This window comes from Lissotriton helveticus, chromosome 7 (genome assembly GCF_964261635.1).
Source record: "Lissotriton helveticus chromosome 7, aLisHel1.1, whole genome shotgun sequence".
Lineage (NCBI taxonomy): Eukaryota > Metazoa > Chordata > Amphibia > Caudata > Salamandridae > Lissotriton > Lissotriton helveticus.
The window spans coordinates 1,316,370,101-1,316,386,262 of NC_136068.1; the positions used below are offsets into that span (position 1 = coordinate 1,316,370,101).

The 16,162-nt window shown below is 41.9% G+C and overlaps 1 protein-coding gene and 1 long non-coding RNA gene across 3 annotated transcripts in view; one reads left to right on the top strand and one right to left on the bottom strand.

Moving 5' to 3' along the window:
* LOC144767380 (uncharacterized) overlaps positions 1–6,952 on the bottom strand; it is an 89,157-nt gene extending 82,205 nt beyond the window's left edge. Inside the window, exons 1-2 of the long non-coding RNA XR_013598182.1 lie at positions 6,831–6,952; positions 4,111–4,165 (exon numbers count right to left, since the gene is read on the bottom strand). This is a non-coding gene — a long non-coding RNA (uncharacterized LOC144767380). The remainder of the gene's footprint in view (positions 1–4,110; positions 4,166–6,830) is intronic.
* Positions 1–16,162, top strand: part of MGAT5B (alpha-1,6-mannosylglycoprotein 6-beta-N-acetylglucosaminyltransferase B) — a 793,707-nt gene that overhangs the window by 274,576 nt on the left and 502,969 nt on the right. The window lies entirely within an intron of this gene.

Sequence of the window (16,162 nt, forward strand, 5' to 3'; positions counted from 1 at the left end):
TGTCTTTTGTCTCCACCCAGAAGACTTTTTCAATGGTGTGTGGCTGTGGGCTGGCTAACAGGCAGTAGAAATAGCAGGGGAAACGAGTGCTTGAGGGCTAGTACTCCAAAGCACCTAGGATGCTAGCTGGGTTCCGCAGAAAGCACAAAAAATAGGCCAAGGTCCTTTGTTGGTTCTTAGAGAGGAAGGAAACCCAGTTGCAAGATGATAGGTTTCTTCCCTCCCCCTTTATATTCCCCATAGTGCGAGTGATAAGGGTCCCCAAGTATGTGTGAGTATTCAGGGCAATTTGAAGCTTTTATATTCTAACACCTCCTCTTGAGTTGCAGTTGTGGACGTCACCACCATCTAGAAGGACAGAGGACAAGTTTTTCCCTGGAAACTCAGTTCCTCTCATGGGAGGTTCCGGGGAAATGCAACCTTTAAAGCGAGAATGATCAGATGTGCAGGTTCTGCCACAAGAGGGACCGAAATCCTGATCTCTGGATGGGGCCAGTGCAGGAAACGAGGGGGCTAACAAAGATGACATGAGAACTTGTAAAGGGCACGTTCAACCAATGGTATCTTGACACTGAATAACAGTTGTTTATTATTACCCAACTCAATGGTACTCATTTTATTGACCTCAGAAGGATGAAAGGCTGAGTTGACCCACCGGGGTTTGGACATGTGACCATGAGGTCGAAAACAGGCCCCTACAGTGGACACATTAGTCCACTAAGCCATCAGATCCTAGATCTGGCATCTATTAGTGAGCCAAATCCAGGCAGGCCAGGTCAAAATATACTGAATTTGTTCCATCGTAATTTGCCCACACAGGGACACATTCTGGAGCGTCTGCACATTGCCTGCCTTCTGATCTGAGCAGTAACCTGCAGGCGGTCAGGGGACTTTGTTGTTTTCCAGCTGGGCCCAAAACCAAGTTCTGTTTAAAGGGGCAATACAATTGATGGAAATAAAGGGACACCGTGTGTTAGTACTTGAAGTACTTAAGAGAAAGTATGTTATGAGTTTCTTTAATCTCGTTTGCGTCTGTAGGAGTAATAATCCAAACAGTGATTTGAATAGCACTTACAAAACTCTTTTATTTTATTTTTCTATAGAGCTACTCATCGAAACCTAGGGTGTCTGTGCGCTTTCCATAATACTCACTTATTATACAGAGACAATAAATCATACAAGTGTGTGAATGGATTTACAGGTAATGTTACAGAAGGCAATGAGGGTTGCAAGTCAAATAAGAAAGGGACGACCCTGCCAGGGATACAAGGGTCCAGAATTAGGATCCCGTGTGTATAATTACCTTTTTTGGACCAGAACGCTGAGACACATTTAGACAATTACAACATTTGTATAGAGTCCATTTTTCTCTTTATTTTTTCATTTTTATAGTTAGGTTCACACAAGGTGCAGTTCATATAAACTTAATTACATAGATTAAACAATTTGAAAAAAAGATTCATACTTCACTGTGAAGTCCAACACAGAACCACATATACCTCAACACTCCTCATTCAAGACGCAATCATACAATATCATTCATACTTATAACTCAAGTTAAAAACCACATCAAGGTACACAAATGCCTAGATAGAAGGTCAGATGGAAATGCACTTCGGTTATAAAAAGGTTAAAATTCAATAGGAAATCAGATGGAAGAAAAAGGTCGATCCAACAGATGGTTATGGTGTTGCAAGGTCAGGAGTCATATATTGTCCTTACTGGTAGGCATTATATATTACTAGTGCAGGAAAGGGAGAAACACAAATTCAGGATTTAAAACTTAACAGAGTGTTTGGAGTTGTTTGTACTAATCGGATTTTATTACTACCCAATTGAACACTTTTAGAGACCTTAGAATAATAGATAAACTACAACAGATTTACTGTCACATTTCTCCTTGTTCCCAACTTTATTGGGTAGATATTTTTAAAACATTGATACTATCACTGTTACACTCTGCTTTTTATGGCCAGGTCCCTCGTGACTGCACCTCTTTCCGCTAACACACCTTGACCCCTAGTTTATGGATTTCCACAGAAAATGTCTTCCTATTCCAGCACTGGGTGGGTGCATTCTCGTGAAATGCTTCCAAAGGGCGAATGAGCTTGTGACATTTGCCCGTCACTCCACCCTTGTCTCCTCAAAGATGAAAGGCAAGCACAGGGTGTCACATTCTCTGATAACCAATCCTCTCTTTGGAAATCAACCTTTGCATCTGAGTCATATGAGGAAATTGAATTCCATGGTTGCAGTAAGACGTTTACTCATGGCCCTGTACAAAGTGCATATACTCCTGCCACCTACATGTGCAGCGCCCTCGGATCCCGACTCAAGGCGGGCTCTTCGGCTGTTGTGATGGCTTTCTATTATATTGAAAGTGTGTGTTCACCGATGGGGCATCTGGATGAGAGAGAGGGTCGATGCAGGGATGATTCAGTGGTTGATGACAGTGAACGGATGGATTAGTGATGGATGAACGGTGACACGTGGATGGATGATTTAATGGGTGAACGGATGGATGGGTGAACGGATGGGTGTCAGGGCAAGTGGTGTGTATGGGGTCAAAGACTGTATGAGGGTCAAAGTTTGTGTGGAGTAACTAATATGCAAGATGGATCAAGGGTAATTTGTCGGGGAAAGGGTGTGAGGCTGAAGAACAACGTGTGGTGGGACTTGATCAGTTTTGGGGACCGTGCCCTGTGCCGGGAAAGGCTTAATATAGAGGCTAGTGGCAGTGGGTGTCAGGAGCAGTTTGTGGATTAGAAGGTGTGCAAGGTTTGGCCCGTGAATGTAATTCTACTTCTAAATTATGTACACACTAATAACTCATAGGATCTTTGTTATCACGTACAGACATGGCCAAAGGGTCTGTGTTTTTTTTTATAGGTGAAAGTGTTTCTTCATTGAACGAGTTTGGGTGAGTGGGTGAATGCTAGAATGAATCAATGGTTAGATGACTGAATGAGTACAGGGATGAATGACTGAGTGGTTGATTGATGGATGAATGAGCGAGTGAATGGATGGATAAAGAAGCAAGGGCAGTGTCTGATGGATAATGGCAACTCGTGGGATAAAGGGTAGCATGTATACAGTGGCGTAGCTAGAGCTTCTGGCGCGGGGGCTATCCATCAGATTGCTGCCCATGGCAGGTAGCTGGGGTTGGGGGGATGTGCTAAGGGAAAAAGGTCGCGAGCACTTGAAAGAGGTTCGAGAGACACGTGGTCTCAATCATGCAAGTTACAGGCACATACATGGCATGGTGCAAGGCTACACAGTTAACTACACCAGCAGTACAAAGGAGAACACATAGATTGTATGTGCTGCAAGAAAGTCCATAGCTTCAAGGCATTCCATTTTAGGACGGAATAATTGTACCCAAAAACAAAACCTGCTTTGCCGATTTTTTCCAAAACTTCCCCAGTTCGAGCATCTGTCCCTGGGCCGGTGACAATGGCGACTGTTTCCATTAGGCATCAGAGTCAGAGTCTAGAGAGGCTAGCCATCATGTACCAGGAACGTCAGGCCTGACTGGCAGGCATTCAATTACCAAACAAGCGCACAAGAGGGCACAACCCTGCTGCTGAAAAGCAAGATATCAAGAAGATGTAGGGAGATTAATAAATAGGTCTTTCACTGTGATACTCACACTACCTAAATCTGCGGGTCCAGAACAGCTCTGCCTAGTATTGTGCGCATTTGTACTCGCACAAGAAACACATCGTCCTATAATATGATAGGAGAGACAACTGGAGATGAGAAGAGAACAAAGAGAAAGCAATTGGAGGAGTGAAGGGGTAGTAAGGGAATGAGAGTGTGTCTAAAAACCAACGAATGTGGGAAAATAAAAAGGTGGAAGCAAGAGGAAAATAGGAATGTGATAGAATGCAAGTTCTAGTTGCACTTGAGATGATTATAAAAGTTCTTATAACATAAAATAACACAACTCATACACAGAGAACAAGGAGTGCAGGGGACTGCTGAGACTAAAGGTCATGCTTGGGCGGAAATGCAATAGTCCATTCTGCTGTTGCAGGGATTCTGCTCCTACACAGAACTGTGCACAGAGACCCGGGACCTCAGTGAATTGTGGTGTACCAAAAAACTCACCTCAGTGCCTAGAACCGCTAACCAGCTAGCATCAGTGTCACATTAGCTCTTCGTCCTACAGCAAAGGAACCGATGATTAGACAACCCAGAACATGCAACTTAGGTTATACTCAGGATTGGTGGGAAACAAGAACACTCTTTCATTATACTCTCATACCAGTCCACAACAGGAGTAAAAAGAGACACGGGAAAGTTTAAAATATTTATTTTAACGACGTGCTCTAAGATGCTGTATCTTTGCTAACATAAGCAGACATACGATTAGAAATAATATGATCAGCATTGTTACAATTCCATAAAACACAAAAGGAGAAATCATATTACAATGATGGTGAAAAGAGGTCTTATAGCGCCTAGTATATCACCCTCCCTACCGAGGAACTATGTTTTAAAAAATATAGAAGGTCTCTTAGGCTTGTTCGGGGACCCCATACCTCCAAGTTCAGCAGGTGTAAATCAACTCAGGTTCTGCAAAAGCTCTCTGTCTCTCTGGAAAAACGGGCTTACAGTGCATTATTAAAGGCACCAGAATCACGTTGGCTTGCAGCTGCATATATGTTATGGCTGAAATGTGAGCCGATCAGCTCGAACAACAGCTTCCTTGTTATGATAACCTTGGAGGCTTTAGCACTCAGTGTGCAGACTAGAGTCACGATGTAAGTCTAGGGATGCTGAAAACAAGCCATTCTCGTGTGAAGCATTTCACGCAGCCTAACTTACAACAACAGTTATATGCAGTGTTGTGTGCAAAAGCAGCAGAAAGGTAAAATGGCGTTTAAACTTCTAATAAGCCTATGCTAACATAGGAATGTGAGTAACAAGGCCCAGCCTTCACTACACTGCTGAATTGTTGTACTTTTCACATCAAATCAGAACTTTTACAGAAAGTTCTGGGGAGTATACTATCTGTTTTCCCTGCGTGCTAAAAGTATCCACAATGTGGACCTGTAGACTTGGAGGGTGTTTTATCACGCTTCTAGGCGCATCTTTTCCCAGAGCCTGCTTGATGTTTGGACATATACTCCCAGACAGGTTTGGCAGATGCATAGGCCAGGCCCAGGAAATGGAATGGGGATACAGATGGCCGCATTAAATCAAAAGGGACTGATAGAGGCTTAGAATGCATGGCACTTGTAGAGACAGGGTTCATAGCATTGAGACAGACTGAGGCATAGTAACGGGACAGACAGGGGAAGCTTTGTACTGAAACAGACGGAGAGACATGGCCCAGAGACACAGTAGGGACACTATCAGGTAGACATTATATTTAAACAAAAGATTCATAGAACTGACAACAACAGGTAGACATTATACTGAAGCTGGTCGGTCATACTACTGAGAAAAACAGAGAGACAGTACTAAGACAGGGAGTCACAGTACCAAGAACAAGAACAAGAAAGAGCCAAAATACTGAAACTTGGGAGTTATCATACTGAGAATAAAAGGGAGACAGTACAGAGACACAGAGGAGTGGGAAAAAAACACTGAGACCAACAGGGAGACATAGTAGAGAGAGACTGGGAAGCGAGGAGACATAGCACTAAAACCAACAGGAAGGTAATACAGAGACCAACAAGCAGACAGAACACAGAAACAGGAGAGTCATGGTACGGAGACCATCATGTTGTAAATAGTGCAGATAGGCAAGTGAGAGGTCAGAGACTTGTTATGTTATGTTATGTTATGTTATAAATGGATTTGTATCACGCACTGTTACTCAAGAGTGTCCTGGCGCGTGACTTTGCACTGATACCAACAGACCAGAGCCCAATGGAGTCAAAAGTGTAGCTTGGCTCTATCCGGCCAAAAAATAGAGTCCAGCTGATTACTGATATATAGAAGTTCATTTCATACAAGGCCTAGTGACTTAGAGAATTCCCACACTACTTTTGTGCTATGAAATTCTTGCCATGCTTATTTCACACAATAGGTCACTTGTGCTGTGTACAGTTTAGAAACACTTGTCTGGGGTACTGTCTCAGTTTCACTTGTGCTGTGCAAAGTTTGGAATCACTGCCTTCTGCATTGTTTCTACTCTAGAGGTCCCATGTGTGTGCGATTCTGGAATCATTGTCTTCAGTATTGTCTTTGTTCTGAGGTCACTGAAGCTTTGTGCAGTTTGGAATCATTGTCTTCTGTGCGGTCTCTGTTCTGGGATCACTGGTGATGTGTGCAGTTTGTCTTCAGTACTGTATCTTATTTTGTTTACAGTTTGGAATCATTGCTTGTCAGTCTTGGAGGCCATACTTGTTCCTATGTGCAGTATCATATCCCTTTGAGGTAGGGCTTTTGTTGTAAACCTCTCCCCAATCTGACCTGTTTGCTCCAGACTGACCACCGCTCCCTCCCACTGCTTGCTACCCAATTGGATCATTCCGGTGCAGAAATTACCATCACTATGTCCAGAATCCTGGTCAGATTGTACTTTTCTAGAAAGAGCTCATGTGCGTTGCATCACATGCGCCTATTTCAGATATATTAAATAAGGTGTGCCACATTACATGAGTGCAGATTTACACCCAGTGACCCCAGAGGGCTGTGATGTCTATTCTTCTTTCAGAAGACAGCGCCCTGGAGAGCACAAGGTGAAAAGGTTCCCTTCTTGCTTCTTTTGATCTCTCTCAGTTAGACAAACATCTGTGCCATCATGCAATCTACATAATAATTTGAGTTGAATCTGAAGAAAAAACAAGCAGGGGAAGAAGAGCATCACCCCTTACCTCTCCTGTAGGCTCCACAGTGGTGGCAGGGCCGAGGGCCCCTACCAAAGGGGTTCTGCAAATTGCCCAAGCCGGAGTTATTTTTCAAAAACATATTTCCCTTTAACACGCACGCTCTCTCTGTCACGTATTTACATTCTCACGGTGTTCCGAGAAAGCTATTTCCTTTTTCAGAGTCCAAAGTACAGGTGGACCGGCTCCAGAGCATGCACAGTTCATGCCAGGAGGCTGCCCCAACCGCAGGTCTTATGCTAATCTGAGCCCTAGGGCACGTCAATTGGTCATATAGTTGCTTGCTCCCGGCAGTGGAAAAATCTCTCTTTTACACATCTAAATACAAAAAAATGCAGTATTCTTAGAATAGCTCCCATTCATGCTTATTCATAACCTATATTTTTTATCACGCTACTTTCATTTGTTCTGCAACATATCTTCCTTACTTCCTCATGTTCCTCCTGCTGACATATTTGTCATCTTTTTTACCACTTGTCTTTTCTTTTAGTGCCTTACCAATACTCGTGTCTGAAATGGGTACGATATTTTTAGATTATAGAGTTAGGGACAGATGTAGGTAGCCCAATACCGGTCGGTAACGGATGAAATTACCGAATATCGGCTGTTACCGACCGGTATTAGGCTATTGAGATGTAGGTGGCTACATTTCAGATTCGGTAATTTACCAAAATCGGTAATTTAAGGAGTCAGTAAATTACCGATTCCTTAAAATACCGAATCGGTAAATTACCGAATCTGAAATGTAGGGAGCACTCAAATGAGTGCATTGCATGGTTAAGGATTCGGTATTTACCACCAAATAAAAGTTGGTGGTAAATATCGAAAACCTTTGAAAAAGCAAATTTGTGCCTTTTTCAAAAGTGCCATGTGGCAGACATACATGCCCTTAGGTCCACATGTGCACCCATGCACTATTCAAGGGTGCAACAGGGTGTCAATGTGACACCCTGCCACCCTTGAATGTGTTCCCTCATTACCGAATCGGTATTTACCTATTCAGTAATTACCATTCATTCCTACGGGCCTCCAGGCCCATAGGAATGAATGGGAATTACTGATTCTGTAATATTATCGAACATTACCGATTTGGCAAACTTTACCGAATACTTACCTACATATCATTTACCGATTCTGAAATACCGAATCAGTAAAATTCGGTATTTTAGAATTGGTAAATGGAACTTACCTACATCTGGCCCTTAGTGTACTATCTTCCCCATCCGCGCAGTATCTGAGCATTTTCTGTACAAATAAATCGTGTTGTTGGCACAACCTCAAGGATTACTGAGGTGTGACAAAGTAGATGCTTGTGGACACTACAGTATTCATCAACAGTGCTAAAAGAATGTAATGTACAGACTGTGACGTAGCTTACTTACAAGAGTATCATGGCCCAGGAGAAGCTGCTGGGTTACTGTTTTCTACAGACCGGATGGGTTACTGTTTACTACAGACGGTGAGAAAAATAAAAGTGGCTAGTCAAGATAGCACACAAATGTGCTGTTATATAGTTATGCCCTCCAAGTGTTCACAAAGGAATATTGATAATAGGAGATACTTTATGTTTAACATCAGCAGCTGAAGGCACCTCAACAGAATGTAAATGCATTCACACTTTTAAGACTCGTATCTACCTTAATTAAGTCTTTCAGGGACTGCAAGCTCATATTTCCCACAAGAAACTGAATAGCCTGACCCGTGTTAAGAGAGATGCTGCCTGCGATATCCGACCCCATTTGACATTGTTTGCAAGATAATGCTGAGTAATGTAGCAGAACCGAGACTTAACATTGTCAAAGAGTTGTCTTTAATTTCACAGTGCTGTTTAGTGCAAATACCTGCCAGACTTGCTGCTTAACGAATATGCACCTAACCAGCACTCCCCAGCCGAGACTGTCTCTCCACTGAATCAATTGCTTGGTGGTGGCGTGCGTCACAGGAGGACAGCGCGGGGGTTGGCTAAAAATGATGGCCCGGGCCGTCATTGGTAAGGCTTTCGCGCGCTACAAGATTGACAGCCCTAGTATCAATGTGAGTCCCCAGGGCTGTTGATCTTGAAGCGCGCGAAAGCGCTACCAATGATTGACAGCGCTGCCTGTTCCTGAAAAGGCTGGCTGGGGGTGACACACGCGCTCTCTCTTTCGGTGGATGTTCATGTGGAGCGTATACCAGAGGAGCGAGGATTCAGTCCGGAAGAGCGCAGGTAAGAGCTCACCATCACAATGCCGGGCGGTGCTCTGCACGGTACTTCCTTGCTGCACATCTAGTTGTCACAGAACAACTTCCCAACTGGTTCTCAGGACTCCAACACAGACTTCTAGGGTGCTGCCTCACTGTTTTCAAACTCGGGGAAAGCAGACCTGAGAGTAAAGCCCACTCCAGTATCCATCCAAAAACACAAAAAAACCATTTATGTTTGTCTAAGGGTATCAAATGTTCACTGCCAAATTCTAATACTTGGGGCTCTACTCTTCTCCTCCAATGAATGCCTTTTGATTATTACTTTCAGATTCAGAAGTTGTCCTTTTCATTGTGCTTAATGATAAAAATTGGTCTCTGTGTTAATCTATCCTAGGATGATATTGTTCAGTGTATACTTAATTGTGCCATATATAACTTTTGGTGCTTTGCTATATGAAAATTGACAAATACATTACTAATTCTTTTAAGCATTAGAGTATCTATGCAAGATGACTGAAAAACACACAGTTAAAAGTTCAGTTATGGTTCTGGCTCCAATGCGTTAAACCCATCAGGGGTAACAAGTGCTATACGAATGCTAACCTTTCTTCCTCTTTTTTCCCTCTGCTATCCTTCTCACTCCAAATAACTGACTATTTTATCCACCACATTTCACCACATGAATTCATCACTAATCATTTATGGGCTTACGGAGTAGTGTGCTTCAACACCCGATCAGGGGTAACAAGCGCTATAGAAATACAAATCTTTTTTCCTCCTCAATCCATCTGCTACCCTTCTGAATCCAAATAACTGACTAACCTATCCACCACTTAAAATGAACTTGCTTGTTTAACTATAGTAATTCAACACAAATACTCTATGGGTCCCGGAGTAGCGTGCTACTCGCCGAAAAAGCGATTCGACGCCTCGTCAGGGGTAGTAAGCGCTATATAAATGCAATTACAATTACAATCCCCTACCATAGATACCCTGCTGGATGCCTCTCACATCCCTGCCAAAGAGACCCTTACTTAAGCGTCTCTCTTCCTCGCACTTGCTAGATTCCCTTCTCCAAGAGTCATCTTCCTCTTCCAATGTCCCCTACTGTTTGTTAGTTCTAATGTTGATCCATGCTTGAAATGGTCCACAAAGTGATGAATGAAATGCTTGAATAAATCCAGTCACTCGTTTTTTTGCTCACTGTGCCACCTCTTTTTGACCCGACCATATGCATATCCATGTTTCACACACGGATCCTCATGGGAACAGTCCAGCCCAAACTGTCTGGCCAGTTCCTCTCTGAACCGGAACCCAAGCAACCTAGGAGGAGTTTCGGCCTAGTTAGGGCTCTTCAGCCAGGTATTGCGTGGTTCAAGTGAGCCTGGGATGAGCATCACACCTTTTAGTTAGCAAATATTGGAAGTCTTGTGATGTACTGTTGATTTATTGTTCCATACACATACGTGGCAGGATTATGTATGCCTATGCCTGGCCCTGCTGTGCTTACAGTATGCCAACATGTGGTATTTTTATTGTTCTTGTTTTTTTTTTCTGTCCATATGTAAGGGGCAATATGATGGTGGACAAACTATTTGTTATTCGCTCTTAGGCATACAGTATTTGTAATGTAATTACATGATCAAAATTGCAGCTTAAAAATACAATACTAATAGAATCTGCTGTCTGAATCACTCACACCAGCAGTTGGACAAACTGACCACATTAAGCTCTTTAATATTGTTCAATGTCAGTTAGTCCCCAGGTTTTGGTAGAGATGCATATTTTTCTGGAACAGTGTCAAACAAATATGTTTAAAACGATTATCAGTTTCTTCTTAGATATCCAGAGTATGTATGTGTATATGTTTTGGTAAACATACACTACTGTCTCTAGGGGCAAAGAAACTTCATAAATAATATTGAAGTGTAAGAAATTGGAATATTCTTTGAGAGCAGTGAAAGCCCCACTCAAATAATAAACACAATCGTTGTCAGGGTGAGCCACAAAAGGCAATAAATACATTTGTGATTATCCCACTGGTAGATTGGCATAAAAGCCATCAGGCTTAACTTGAAAGCAATGTGTAAAATAATTATGCAGCACTCCAGCAGTAATAAAGTGAAACACAATTCCAAATTAATTTACAAAATGGAGCAAATTTGAATTAATAAAATGACAAAACCAATTAGTAGAACCTAAGATAAGTCTAAGGTTCACATGACAAAGTCACAGTGAGGACTGGTCTTAAAAATGCCCCGTTAACTCTCTCCCACTTTCTGTATATTGAATAGAATGTATATGTGTCCTTAAAATTGTTTCTGATGACAGTTTGTGCATAATTTGAGGCTTGGCAATTTAGGCAGTTTTTTGGGCTGAAACTGGTCTGATTGGGCTTATATTTCAGCGGCTTGGGGCTCGGGACGGGTCTAGAAATCTGGCAACACTGCTTTCACAGCGCATTTACATAATGGCACCTAACATGCGCACTGTGCCGCCGCCCCCAATTTAGTGCCACCTCGGGCGGACCGCCCCCACCGACCGCCCCCCAGCTACGCCACTGCATGTATAAAGTAATAGAAGTGTAGGGGCATCATGGGCAATGTTTGAGCCAAAGGCAGTGGGTGGGCGTTAAAAGTTGGGGGGCTGAGGCAGTGTTGATGTAGTATGTTGGAGCGGGGCAGTTTTTGTGGCAGGACAGTGGGGAATGATGCGACTAGCAAAGTGCAGGGCAGTGTGTTAAAGACATGTTGCTTTAGACCTGGGTGGTATAAACAGGCCTGCGTCTTTTGAGGCAGTGTAGCCTGGCTGCAGTCTTACGCCCACCACAGGCATTTGTCCTGAAAGTGGAGCTGGGCTATGTATGGAAATGTCACGTTTCCAGGTGTTTTAAATGTCATATTTCTTCACATTTAAAAAACCTATAAAATCTGACATTTCACTATATGACATTTTGTCATGTGCATTTTCAGTCAAAAGAAACCAGACATTTTTCATATTTATTACTCCTGTAACCTGCTTACTTGTTCGCTCGACAAATATTTGCAGAGAATTTTTGTAAGAATTTCTACACGGTTTTATTTCCTTGTGTCAATTTGTATCTACTTTTATTGAGTAAGGTCAGTTACAAATGTACTATCATGGTACGCTATCCTAATAACATATTACTACAGCAAAAATACACATAATTTAACTTACATCTTAAAATAGTTTCGACGGATAAGAATAGTGAAAGAACTATTGATTCAAAACAAACAAATTAAACTTACAAAATGAGGTGCATAAGAAGGAAAGGTACCCATAAGAAAGATACTGCCGGCACCGGATTCCCAAGAGAACAGGGGAGAGAATATGACCTAAGGGCCAGAGCTGCTGACTTTTGGGCGGGGGATGCAGATTCGAGTCTCAGCGTCTGCCCTGCATTCTGTGATTCTGGACAAATCACTTACAGGTAGATGCATCAAGCATTTTTGCGAGTGCAAACGGTGCGAATCGCAAAATTCGTCCGTTTGTGCCTGCAAAAATGGCATTTGAGATGCATCAAGGGTTCATGCACTCGCAATTTAAGAATTCGCAAATATTTGCGAGTTCTCAAATTGCGATTGCATTTAAGGAATCGCAATTTCCGATTACTTAAATACAATGCATGAACCATTCCAAGATTGTGAATTCGCAATCTGGGGCCGCTATTTACCGCGAAGTCTAACTACGTGGTAAATAGCAAAAACTTAGAAATATGCACTTTAGTGCATTTTTCTAAGTTGTATGTTACAGGACATGTGTGTGCGCAACACCAGTGAACATTACCATTTCAGGGGTGCAACAGGGTGTCCTTTGGACACCCTGGCACCCTTGAAATTGCTTCCTTATTTGCGATTCGCTAATTGCTAATCGCAAATAAGGAATGACTCCCCATTCATTCCAATGGGCCTTTAGGCCCATAGGAATGAATGGTATAGCCATTCCTTATTTGCGATTAGCAATTAGCAAATCGCAAATAAGGAATCAGTAGAAATCTCAAAAAAGATTGCGATTCCTACATGCATCCCGTTTTGCGAGTCTTTAATAGCGAATCCTTAAAATTCGCTATTAAGGACTCGCAAAACATGACTTTGATGAATCTGGGGGTTAATCTCCCCGTGCCTACCAAAAATGAATGTGTCCTTGTGTAACATAACTGGTGCTTGTGTAAAGCGCTCCAATACCTTTGAGTCAAGTTCGCGCTATACAAAACTGCAACAAAAAAATACAACACACAACTGAAGTATAGTGTGTTACAAGATTGCAAACTCACTAAGATGAGTTAAAATATTAGTCATGGAGTTTCTTAATAAGATTTTTATTGTCTTTACGATGAAAGGATATTCACTGAATCATTGCAAGGTTTGCCATTGACGACTTTAAATTCGCAGTAACAAGTCGATTATCTCAAAATTAGAGGCACATTTCCATTTTCTAAAAACAAACCTATGCACTGTCATAATTGCTCTTAAAAAATCAATTTATTTGTGAGTTTCAATTGCATGTCACGATGGGTCTTCAATAAACAAAACTGACGGTTTGACTACACTTATTTCTACACATTACTGAAAGCCATTTGCTCCTTGTTTCCACCAGACTCTTTTTACACTCATTAATTACACGAATCAAAATCAGATGAAATCAAAACAAGCGTGTGGTCTCTGGCAAAGGCAACAATTCCCAGATTCAGACAGCTGAGATTTTTTATTTTCCCTAAAACGAAAAGTGTCCTTTGGTAAGTGAAGGACGATACTATAGCCGTGAATTCAGGGGACGTAGCACTTCTAGGAGAAATGCACAGTTTCAAGACTTTGCTTAAGGCATGGCTTCCACTTATCCCATTTAATGCAGTTGTACTACCCACAAGGTGGGATATCAGAGTGCTGTGAGTTGTTTTTCCCACTGTCACTTAGACCTGCTCTAGACCCAAGTGTGAACATGGAAATATACCAGTTTCGGCGTAGTGGGCATTTCATCTCGTTCTTGGACTTGCAATGGTGTGGAAATGACATATAAAGCGCGTGTCTCCTGGAGCGGTAAAGCAGTGAAGTGCTCTCAGCCCTCCTCTGCAGTGGGCCATTCCATCAGCAGCAAAGTGCCTCTTTTCTTCAATTTCTGTATACGGCGCTTGCCTCATGGTTCGAGGAGGAGCTTAAAAGAAAAGACTGCAAAGTGGTAAGGTCTCAAATGTTACAACTACTCAGACTACTAACATACACAGTTTGCAAGTTGGCCTGCCTCTCCAACCATCCTACCACAGACTGGATATCTAATAATAAATCATTGTGCATGAAAACCAATCTCACAGTTGGTCATGATTTGCCTATTTGCTTCTAATTATCTTTTATTATCAGCTCGTATAAATTGATGGTGCGGAAACTACTGTTGGGGCCTTTGATCTTCCTTTTACCCTGCTTAGGGAGTTTGTTTCTGAAAAACAAAAACTTTGAAAAGTTTTCAATGGTTGTCAAACCCAACGACGGCCGTTGACCGAACTTTTTGTATATTGAAACAGACCATTGTGGAAGTGGTTATTCTTAATGTACAGAGATGACCACTGGTCCAATGGTCATCTCTAAATTTGGCAGATGTTGGTTTAGGTTATATTCAATTTCGAGCCCACAGCAGAAAATCCTGAACTGTGCACTGTCCAGTACTGCTGTGCTTTTATTAAGAGTAACTTTGAAAAGTATGAAGGCAATACAAATCACATTAGGAGAATATGATTTAAATTCTGTCAATTACAGAGCTTTCTTCCTGAATGGGAAAGACTCCACCTCACTCTCAGTGGCAGTAGCAGCCGGTATCTGGGCAAAGTGGCGGTAGGGTGGAGAGGGGAACTGGGGACGGACAACAAGATTAAAAATAAATAAATACATAACTTACCTGCATCCACACTCTGGTCTGGCTTCAACGCTCTGATCTGACTCTGTGCACTGTAGGCACAGGCTCCCAGAATCCCGTGTGGCCAATCCTGACGGTGCATGAAAGCAGCGTTAGGATTGGCCTGAGTGCTGTGGGTTTGCACTTCGAGGTAGGCCAAACCATCATGCGCACTGATTACAGTGCAAAACACTCCTCTGTCAGTCTGTCATCTCTGGCCCTGCCTCCAAGCCTCGGCTCCGACAGCCAAAATTAAACGATAATAAACAAGCGTTTATTATTATTTTGTTTTCATTTTTTGGGCTGCTGGCGGGGGGTAGGGGGGTATGAGGGACGAACGAGCCGCTGCTGCTCATCAGCATATTTCATTTCTCCAAGGCTATGGAAGAGCTACAATTAGGAAGCCAGGAATGTTTATTCAATGCAATATACACATGCCTTAACCCAAAAGAGGTGTTATGCAAATTATAAAACACATATGGAAATATGTGTATTACAATAATCTATAAAGAATTCGGTGTGGCCTAAACACTAGGATATTAACCTTGGAAATCATTCTGGAGATCTATTGTATGGTACAAACAAACTTATGTTAATGATAAAAGCATTTTGGACATCTACGGGAATCAATATGCCAAAACATTTTAGCATTTCCTAATCTTACTTCTTAATTACTTTTGAGATGATAATGAGAGAGCGCAAATCGAGTAAAAAAACGAAGTGCACCATATTTACAAGCACGTTGCATCAGTTTAGTAAAGGTTACATAAGAAGTGCCGAATTTATAGAGTGAAAATACATAAGAGTGTTTAATTAAAATAGAATGCATATATCAGTGTGAAAAGCTAATGTAGAAGTGTGTAGAGATGTTAGAATGATGTTGAAATCCTATGTTATGTGGCTGTTGTAGAGGAGAATGTAATGCTGCTAAACGTAGAAATGTGTAGGCCACATGGCAGTTCACAGAGAATGAAAGGTGCTGTTACACTCTCACATGATATGGATTTTAATGTTGTTGTAATTCAAAGTATTATTGATCATAGAACTGAAATATATGTTTTATAGAAGTGTTTCATATAACCATTGTGTGTAATAAGTTAGAATACTGTTTAGACTAAGAAATTAAAGGTTTACAGAGTGCACAGGCCCGTTTCATGTAATTCTAATAGGCCTGAATAGATAAGGTCATTTCTTTTGATCTGCATGTGTTAGTTAGAGGAAGGTCATGTTAA